Below are 10,032 nucleotides of genomic sequence, written 5' to 3' on the forward strand. Positions count from 1 at the left end.
CTCCGCATTACACATCGGAACAGATGACACGCAGCAAATATGTAGACGAAAATAATGATACAGCGAGCATAGTGGTAAAGACATTTAGCACAGCGATACAGTAAACGAAGCCTAGACACTAGTTAGGCAGAAAATACAGAGAAAGTGCAGCTAACGAACAATAGGTTGTGCGGTAAATACAACCTCACCATTGGTAAGGCGTCAACAATGCAGGGAAACAGATAGATTCGCACTGAACAGTTTGGAAAGACTTCAGAAAAGTCAGCGATGGTAAAAGAGACGAAGCCGCTGAGTATTCTATGAAACACGCAAAGTAGTTGATGGTCATAAAGGAATGTTGCACGGAAATGTTCAAAAGGCAGCCGATTTTCCTTTGAATTGGCCAATATTTGCACTTTTCAGGACACAGGCAATTAATGTTCGATATGTGTTGCACATAAGGGTATTCAGTAATCTGTAGTGTGTGTGCCGTACTTAGTGTAAGGCCTAGAACTAATTACAGAGATTGCACGCTAGTTACGTGGGATATCTCAATTCAAGTAAGAACAAGAGCAGGACGCAAAGACAGTTTATTTTTTGGTACACTAGCATTATCATCGTCAGCTTGACTGCGCCCACTGCAGTGCCTCTCCAATGTCTCTCGAATTAACCCGTCTTTTGCCACTTGCGGACACCGTATTCCTGCAAACTTCTTTTTCTCATCCGACCGCCTAACTTTCTGCCGCCCCTTACTACGCTTGCCTTGTCTTGGAATCCACTCCGTTACCGTTAGAAATTTGTCGAGGAAATATGTGTAACAAATTTTTCGATGTCTGCTTTGGTGTCATTTAGTGGCGACACGCCATCCAGCTTGATCGTCATCAAGACCAAGTTCTTAATGTCAGCAGCTTCTTTGCCCAAGGCAGGTGGCAACACGGACGTTTTGCCACTGCGAGACAAGCCCAAATGCTCAGCGACAAGCTGGGATTTTTAAAAATTTTCTTGACATCCTATTTTTTGCTTTTTATACGCACGCTCGCTAATGGCGGCGCATTTTCCAAGGGGGTTGGACTGGCGACATTCGGCACATGTCATGAAATCTTGTGAGAACAAAGAGTAACTGCGCAAAAAGGACGGGACAAGAGAGAACCACACGGCACAAACGCAGACTAAGAACTGATTTATTCCACCAACGCCTCCTTCCTCCACAGCAAAGCACATGCGCCAATCATCAATCACAAAGACAAAAGCAACAATCTTCTCGTGAAATCAAGAAACTCCAACTCCTTGCGGTACATGTGTACTGAAGCATCACTAACACATTTGTCAGGGCCGCCGCGGTGGCTCAGCGGTTATGGTGCTCGGCTGCTGACCCGAAAGACGCGGGTTCGATCCTGGCCGCGGCGGCTAGAATTTCTTTGGAGGAGAAATTGTAGAGGCTCGTGTACTGTGCGATGTCAGTGCACGTTAAAGAACCCCAGGTGGACGAAATTTCCGGAGCCCTCCACTACGGCGTCTCTCATAGCCTTAGTTGCTTTGGGACGTTAAACCCCATAAACCAACCAACCAACATTTGTCAGGCCCTATTCTCGCGATTTCTTGTTCTTTCTTATCCCTCGCGTGTCCGATAACCTTAGTCATAACGAAAAGCGGATTACAATCTTTGTCATCATGCTTGCAAATGTTGCAATGCTTAGGCAGATGCTGCCCCCTTGAATCAGCTAAGGAATTGGCATGCTCTAATAAACTAATGTTGATGCAGCGGCCAGTTTGCCCGACGTACACTTTACCACAGCTCAGCGGAATCTGATAGATTCCATTGCATGTACACTGCACGAACTTATTCCTGTGGTTAATGGCACGCACAAATTTCTTTTGCTTACCTTTCGTCGCTAAATTGCACAAACGCGACAGCTTGCAAGGTGCAGAAAAATGGACCTCTACGCCGAATTACCGGCGACCTTCTTGACCGTCTTAACCGTCAGAAAAATCCTGGAACCAGGAAAGGCAAGTATCCGATTGCACGATAGACAAAACGAACACCAATTGAACTCTGAGGGAAGCAGCGGCTTTTGAAAGCACAGCAATCGAGAAGGGTGATGCCGGCTTTGTTCAAAGCGGTTGTGCAACGCCTGAGCACGTGAGTGCACAAAATGAGAGTAGGCTGAAAGCACTGAGGTTGTGTTCTGCAGTGAAGTGACAGTATGGGGCAGCCATTACCGGCGCTGTGGCGCTCATCTTCAAATTTTTTTTCTAGAATAAAACACAAAATACGTAGATAAAAATTGCTGAGCGACATTAAAATAAGACTACTTATCAGAAGAAAAGTATTTTACATATTGGCTGTGAGCAACTAAGTATAAAATTTTCATCTCAATACACAGAACAATGCATTTTTGCAAATGTGGCATTTTTTGCCTAACGTTATTTTAATTTTAGTACAAACATTTTTTTAACATGTAGTACAAGTTATAGCGAGCCAGTAAAAAGTCTCATATTTCTTATGAATGTCACGTGAACTTGGTAAAACAAGTTTCAAAATGGAGTTTTTTTTTTAGCTACAAAACGAACTTCAAAAACATAAAAACCTTGTGGAGGCAATTTCTTCACTCCTGATAGAAAATACAACTAATATACATTTTCCACATAAAATTTGGAGAGCAAAAAAAGAAGCAAACATTTTATTATCAGTTTTTTACAGGGACCTAGTTTTGCACTTGTCTCGAAAATTCAAAGTGATGTCACATGATGGGAAAATTTATTTCCCGCTAGACATTAAGGTAAGTTGTTTTTCCGGTTCAATAGAACGCCACGAATGTCTTGAACGAAATCAAAGAGGGTTGAGCGGAAAAATGGTTGCGCTTGGCATGGAATGGCCAATTTTTTATTTGTAAGCGTCTGGTGATTGGTTTTAGCACAATGACCCGAACACCGTTGTTGGAATCACTAAAGAAGCCATTTTTGCAGTACTAGACTTAGCCAATGGGCCTGCCAAGGTACCCTACCTGCTTGCAAGCAAGCCGTAGTATAGAGCATGAATTTAGGTCTCTCAAGGGGTTTTAAAGCGGTCACCGACAACTTAGAACACACGTTACTGTGTCTCGCCATCAACCAGATGCGAAATGGTAACCTGGATAGGACTTGATGGTAAAGGTCCTTGCTTCCTAACATAGTAGCCACCGAGACGCCGCGGTAGCTGAGAAGTTTGCTTGTGGCAGATTGCGATATTTATATATATATTACATTGTTTTTCTGCTCCAGTTATGAACTTGGAGTGCACTGCTGCCGGACATCTTGATACCTGAAAATGCCAATATGCAACCGAAAAGGACTCCACCTTCACCTAGCAACACTTGGACCCGTCCACCGAATTACTGCTGAAAGTATATGCTGTCAGTGTTTGTATCTGACTGCTTGACCAAGCCATTTAGTGCCTGCTGCTTCAATAAATTAAAGTTTCAGTGCTTCTTTTTTCTCCGGAGTTAGTGCAAGACTGCAATGTTCTTACTGCCACATTATGAAAAGCCGACTACTCCTGCGCCTGGTTACAGTATATACAATTCTCAACTTTTCTCAAATCCCCCGCACAGCTTCAATGCTATTAGCTATCGGCCCCCTAATGCTGACAAATATTTCGCACCTTTACTTTATGATGCCCTAAACAATTTAACTGAAGTGCATCGAAACCGCCGTGTCGTTCTGCTCGGGGATTTTCATTTTCCTGCCATAAATTGGTTCCATCCTGTCTATCACTATCCAAAGCACCCCGGCCAGTGATTTCTTGAAGACAGCTATCAGATTCAGCTTAACGCAGCTTATCGTTGATCCCACACAAATCACTGATCACTCGTACAGCATTTTAGATTTCTTATTAACAACTCACGCTGATATTTTACTTCTATCACCCTGTTCAGCGATCATTTTGCATGCACCCTCAAAAACGTACTAAAAAAATAGAAACTTGTGAAATATGATAAAGTTGACTATGCCAGCATGAACTAAAAGTTATCAGGCTGGTGGTCGAAATTTCCGGAGCCCTCCACTACGGCGTCTCTCATAGCCTTAGTCGCTTTGGGACGTTAAACCCCAAAAACCAACCAACCAACACTATTTTTTACCTTCACAGCTACTTATCCACTAAATCGTCTAGAGTCTGATGGGTTGCTTTGAAAGCAAAGATGCATCGGCTTATACGTCTCTGCATTCCAGCCATTACAATGCAGAAAAAGTAACAGCCTAATGGGTTACTGCACCCCACAAACGACTGAGTAATAACATGAACATATTTTTCGATTAACCATGTTATCTAGCTGTTTTTCTACATTGCAGAAGTATTACGCTGTCGTGCAAGATTACGTTTTAGTGTTTTAGTGCGAAAACGTTACTTCACGGGATCAAACAAGACCAAGAATCTTCTGGCTTGCATGACCTTGAAGGTGCAGAAATATAATAAGCATTGCCTCGAGTGAGCTTCGAACCCCAGGCGGCGCGAACAGTTCAGTTTTGCTCGCCACTGCGCAGAGATCGCCGCAGCCGATCGCACCTCGTATTGAACTGCAACACAGTCTCGCGCTGCGCATTGCCGATTCTCGTCATCATCAACTTCCATCTCCTGCGCAGACAGATCACGTCCGCTTAACCTCGATAAAAGCTTAACCTAAATCTTATATCGCCGCCAAACGTCCCGACGACCCAAAAAAGCAAAACCATAAGCCAACCAGGCGCAACTCATTTTTTCGCATGTCTGCTCGGCTTACCTGCCAAATAACAGTGCCACTGTCCTGGAAAACCATTTACCCTCATAAATTCAATCAGATTTCACTTTGTATTAGCTCTCAACTTCAGATCCCTGCGACTGAGAAAGCAGATATTCCGAAGGTAGCATTTCGTTCACTTTTACCGAATTAACTCCTTGACAGTTTTCTCGATCCATCATTCCTAGCGTATCCGCTCTTGGAAAATAGAACGTTTGATCCCATCGGCTGCATTTACAATGACTTTGCTTAAGATCCGCGCACCGGCGCTGGTATTCTCTTCAATAATTGAAGCCTGCTGTCGGCTTTTATTTTGGTGCGAACGTAATGCCTCAGTGCACTGTCGGGGAAGCCTTGATTGAAGAGTTCGCGCGTTACCGAGTTCCGCAGGACAGAAAGTTGGGGTGTAAGGCGTGTAAGGCAACCCGCTTAGGCGGCTGCGTTTCCCCGTGCCAGTGGTACCCCAGTGTTCGTATAATTTCGACGTTTGCTCCAGCGTCTTGCATCGGCTTCAGCCTCTTCCTTATGTCACTGGCCACCGCGTCCTCTGTAGTTGGTACTATGAGATCTGCAAACGCTGCGTAAAGTCTGTTAGGATTCGACAGTTATGAGCAGTTTTCCGTTCTGCAGTATCTCTTGTGGCGGTCCTAATGGTGTTGACGGCTTCACATATGGCAAGCTATTCTGTGTGTAGGATTGAGCCTCCGGGTAAGTGGCATCTGTGTTGGTTGTTGAGTTGGAGTACTGGCGCACAGACTAGTTCATACCAACCATTTTGTTTCTAATTGCAGCGTCCATGTAGATGTCTATCATGGTCGGCGCTCTCGTCAGTTCTGTTCTCTTTCCAAAAGCTAGCCCTGCTACCGCGTTCCGCCTACTGATAGGTCACTTTGGACTAGCACACCAGATGCGATCAAGTGCCGCTGCACAACATGACATCGCAACATACTGTAGTGAGAGCAGCATGCTTGGCGTAGTGTAGGAGGGGTCGACTGAATTACGACACGCCGCTTTGAAGGCTACGAAAACGACCGACAAGAAGCTGCCGCTGCACCTACACCCCTATCCTTCCTAATTCCCCATCAGTGGCTGACAGCCGTCAGTCCCTTGTAATGAAGGCCTTATTCATTCACTCATCCCATCGGCGCCGTCAAAATAATTTAGCTATTACAGAACTCGTCATCCACCGGTGTGAACACTATCAACGCCAGAGTGCTTAAAGATACTACTGATGTGTCTAGCCTGTTTTATCACTGATATTCTAGGAATCGATGAACACCGGTTTAATACACCAACCTGGCAGGTGGCAACGTCAACCCAGTCTTCAAGAAGGGAAGCCATTCTTCACCGAGTCCGATTGCCCGATTTTCATAAGAAGCGTCTCTTGTAAATTACTGGAACAGGTTTAACGCTCTCATATTCCTGACTCGTAACGTTTGTGAATTTGTTTCATCGAAGTCAACATGGTTCGCGACGAAAAAAGTCATTCTTGTGACTCTGAACTTTCCTTTTTCCTGGAAGATTTATTTAAACCTGACTATCAACTTTCCGACTGACACAATATTTTTAGATTTGGGAAAAAAAACCGACAAGGTTCCCCATGGTGGTCTCTTATTGAAGTTACTGCGGCTGACATTCGTCCGTGTGTTCCAATTTGGAATCGAGGGTTCTGACTATCAGCAGCTCGCATATATGCCAACTCACACTCTTCGTCCTTAAGATCTTGCTTTCAGGCGTACCGCAAGCTACCGCTCTTGGGCCCCTCGTTTTCTTGATATACATTAAATACCTGCCTTAGAGGCATTCCTTCCCATATCCGCCTCTTCGGTGATGACTATGTCGTTTACCGAGCAACAACGAACTCCACCTACTATTTGGCTGAGTTTCTGAGGGCTGAGTTTCGACTAATCCAGAGGTGACAAAGTGTCCCCCCCCCCCCCTGTTCACCACCGCAGCTGCAAATGCGTCCTTGTCTTTATACCCGGTGACACCTACGTAGACTGCACCGTTGTACTTCCCATACTTAACATGTAAATTTCTGGCTCTTGCCTTCCTGCGGTCTTCGCGATAATCCGGGTGCACATTTTTGGGGAAAGGTTTTATGTATAAGCCCTTTTGCACTTCCCGCCTCACGTGAATTTTGATGTCCCCGGCTGGAGCATCAACACCATTGCTGAACCTCTCCAATATGTCCCTGCTCTAGTTTTTGAAAACCTATTGAGTTGCATCACCAAGTACACCTCGCTCAGTTCTTCCAGGGTGTTGTGTATGCCTAATCCCAGCAGCCTTTCGGTAGCAGCCTTTCGGTAGGGAACGCAAGGGCCGCCTTATATGCATGCCTAATCACAGCCTCCACCTTGCCTTTCTCCGTCCTGTCCATCTTCATATAACGCGTCGCATACGTTATTCTACTGAGCACAAACGCCTCTACCCGCTTACACAAGTCATTTTCCTTGACCCCTCGCTTACAATTGCCGGTTCTCCTTATTAGCCTGACGGTAGCATTGACCGTATTTTGAAGCCTTTCCATGGCCTTCCTCTTCTTCCTGTTAGTCTGCAGATAGAGACCCAGGACCCTGATCGTTTGGACCTCAGCGAGCGATGCTCCCACCACTTTCACCTCTAGCGGGGGTGGCGGCGCACAGTGCCTCGCATGTATCCCTCTTGGTTTATCCCTAAGCACAAAAAGCTCGGACTTGGGCTGAGAGCACGAGAGTCCTGCCTCCCCTGCTAGCTCCTCCATAATATCCACTGCCTCTTGTAGAGTTTCCCCCAATTGAGCGTAGCTGACCCTGGTTACCCATAGATTAATGTAATCCGCATAAAATGTATGTTTAAGTTTCGATATCCTTTCCAGCCTCAGAGACATTAACAAGGGACGGCGATAAAACCAACCCTTGCAGTGTCCCCCAGCCCCCAAAGCGAAGGGATCCGATTTAACTTCGTCGAGTACTATCTCCAGAGTCCTACCCTCCAGAAATGATCTGATATACCGGAACGTTGTACACCCCCCGTTCCTATGTCCGATAGATTCCTTAATATTGCCCCATGGGTAACATTGTCAAAGGCCCTAGTGAGGTCGAACCCCAAGATAGCCTTGGTGTCCGTGCTGTACCCAGGATCAACGACGTCCTTTTTGAGGTGTACCATGACGTCCTGCGCTGATACATTAGCACTGAAGCCAATCATCGTTTCAGGTATGAACTTCTTGTCCACCACATAACCCTGAAGACTGTTGAGGAGCACATGGTCCATCAATTGGGCAAGCAAGACGTCAGCGAGATGGCACGCCTATTCTCAATACCGATTAGGAATAAATGTAATCCTGGCATGCTTCCACTCAGCCGGGTTCTCCCTCCGGCCACCCAATACTTGTTCATCAAGTCCGTGAGTGCCCCCACTGACTTTAAATCTAGGTTCCTCAGCACTTTATTAGTAACCCCATCCGGAACCGCTGCCGATGTAGTAGGAAGCTGCCCCATTGCAAACTCCATCTCCGCCACCGTTAAGTCCGCATTTAATTCTAAGTTTCCCTCTCGCGAGTAATCCGGACCGCCACAGGAGATACTGCGGAACGGAGAACTGCTCATAACTGTCGAATCCTAACAGACTTTACGCAGCGTTTGCAGATCTCATAGTACCAACTACAGAGGACGCGGTGGCCAGTGACATAAGGAAGAGGTTGAAGGCGATGCAAGACGCTGGAGCAAACGTCGATATTATATGAACACCGGGGTAACACTGGCACGGACAGGGGAAACGCAGCCGCCTAAGCGGGTTGCCTTGATCACACGTACGACGCCCCACACCCCAACTTCCTGCCGAACTCTGTAACCCGCGAACTCTTCAATGAAGGCTTCCCCGACAGTGCACTGATGCATTACGTTCGCACCAAAATAAAAGCAGACAGCAGGCTTCAATTATTGAAGAGAATACCAGTTCCGGTGCTCGGATCTTAAACAAAGTCATTGGAAATGCAGCCGATGGGATTAAACTTTCTATTTTGCAAGAGCGGATACGCTAGGAGTGGTGGATCTAGAAAACTGTCAAGGGGTTAATTCGGGAGAAGTGAACGAAATGCTACCTTCGGAGTCTCAGGAATCTGAAGTTGAGAGGTATTACAAAGTGAAATGTGATTGAATTTATTAGGGTAAATAGTTTCCGAAGAAAGTGGCAGTGTTGTTTTGGCAGGTAAGCCGAGCAGACATGCGAAAGAATGAGTTTCGCCTGGTTGGCTTATGGTTTTGCTTTGCTGGGTCGTCGGGACGTTTGGCGGCGATTTTAGATTTAGGTTAAGCTCTTATCGAGGTTAAGCGGACGTGATCTGTTTGCGCAGGAGACGCAAGGTGATGAAGTCGAAAATGAGCAATGCACAACGCGAGACTGTGTTGCAGTTCAATACGAGTTGATAGCGTAGTGCCCTCTGTGCAGTCGCGAGCGAAGCTGAACTGTTAGCGCCGCCTCTGGTTCGAAACTCACTCCCGGCAATGCTTTATTTTTCTGCACCCTCAAGGTCATGCAAGCCACAAGATTCTTGGTCTTGTTTGATCCCGTGAAGTAATGCGTTCGCACTAAAACACTCACTTAGGTTGCAGCATGGATTTGATAAAATAATAGAAAGAAATAGCGTTTAGTTTGAGCGGCTGTGTGTCCTTTGTGTGCATTTTAATGCTAGTAACATGTCGCAGCCTGTGGAGCGGCTGCAGTGTCGTCATCTTGCACGACAGCGCAATACTTCTGCAATGCACAAAAACAGCAAAAAACATGGTTAATCGAAAAGGATGTTTATCTTTTTAATTAGTCTTTTGTGGGGTACAGTAACCCAGGGTGCTCTTACTCTTTCTGCCACTGTATTGGTTGGAATGCAGAGACGTATAAGCCGATGCATGTATGCTTTGAAGAGCGGCCCATCAGACTCTAGACGATTTAGCGGATAAGTAGCAGTGAAGGTGAAAATTAGCCTGATAACTTTTAGTTCATGGTGGCATAGTCAACTTTATCATATATTATGTTTTTCTAATTTTGCTTTTTGAGTGCTTTTGAATAAAACGAAGGCTAAGCGTGCACTGCTAAACGATCGCTTAAGTAATAAGAAGAACTCTAGTTTGGGCTAGTTGGTTCATGATTCAACAGGAAAATGGCGCAAAGACGTGGACAAAAGAGACAAACACGACAGGACCAGCGCCATTTTTTTTTGGTTTTTTTAGCCATGATAGTATGTTACGTGGTCGCTATTGCGCTTCATGTGCTAGATATCTTACTGTGATCTTTTCTACTGCCTGTGCGTGATTACACGGAT

At 45.6% G+C, this 10,032-nt stretch overlaps 1 long non-coding RNA gene across 1 annotated transcript in view; it reads left to right on the plus strand.

The window, feature by feature from the left end:
* The window catches only part of LOC149361958 (uncharacterized), a 29,409-nt gene extending 25,964 nt beyond the window's left edge, over positions 1-3,445 (plus strand). The window contains exon 5 of the long non-coding RNA XR_016288469.1: positions 3,241-3,445. This is a non-coding gene — a long non-coding RNA (uncharacterized LOC149361958). The remainder of the gene's footprint in view (positions 1-3,240) is intronic.
* The last annotated feature ends 6,587 nt before the right edge of the window (positions 3,446-10,032 follow it).

The sequence above is a fragment of the Amblyomma mixtum genome, chromosome 2, assembly GCF_055824585.1.
Source record: "Amblyomma mixtum isolate Tamu chromosome 2, ASM5582458v1, whole genome shotgun sequence".
Classification (NCBI taxonomy): Eukaryota; Metazoa; Arthropoda; class Arachnida; order Ixodida; family Ixodidae; genus Amblyomma; species Amblyomma mixtum.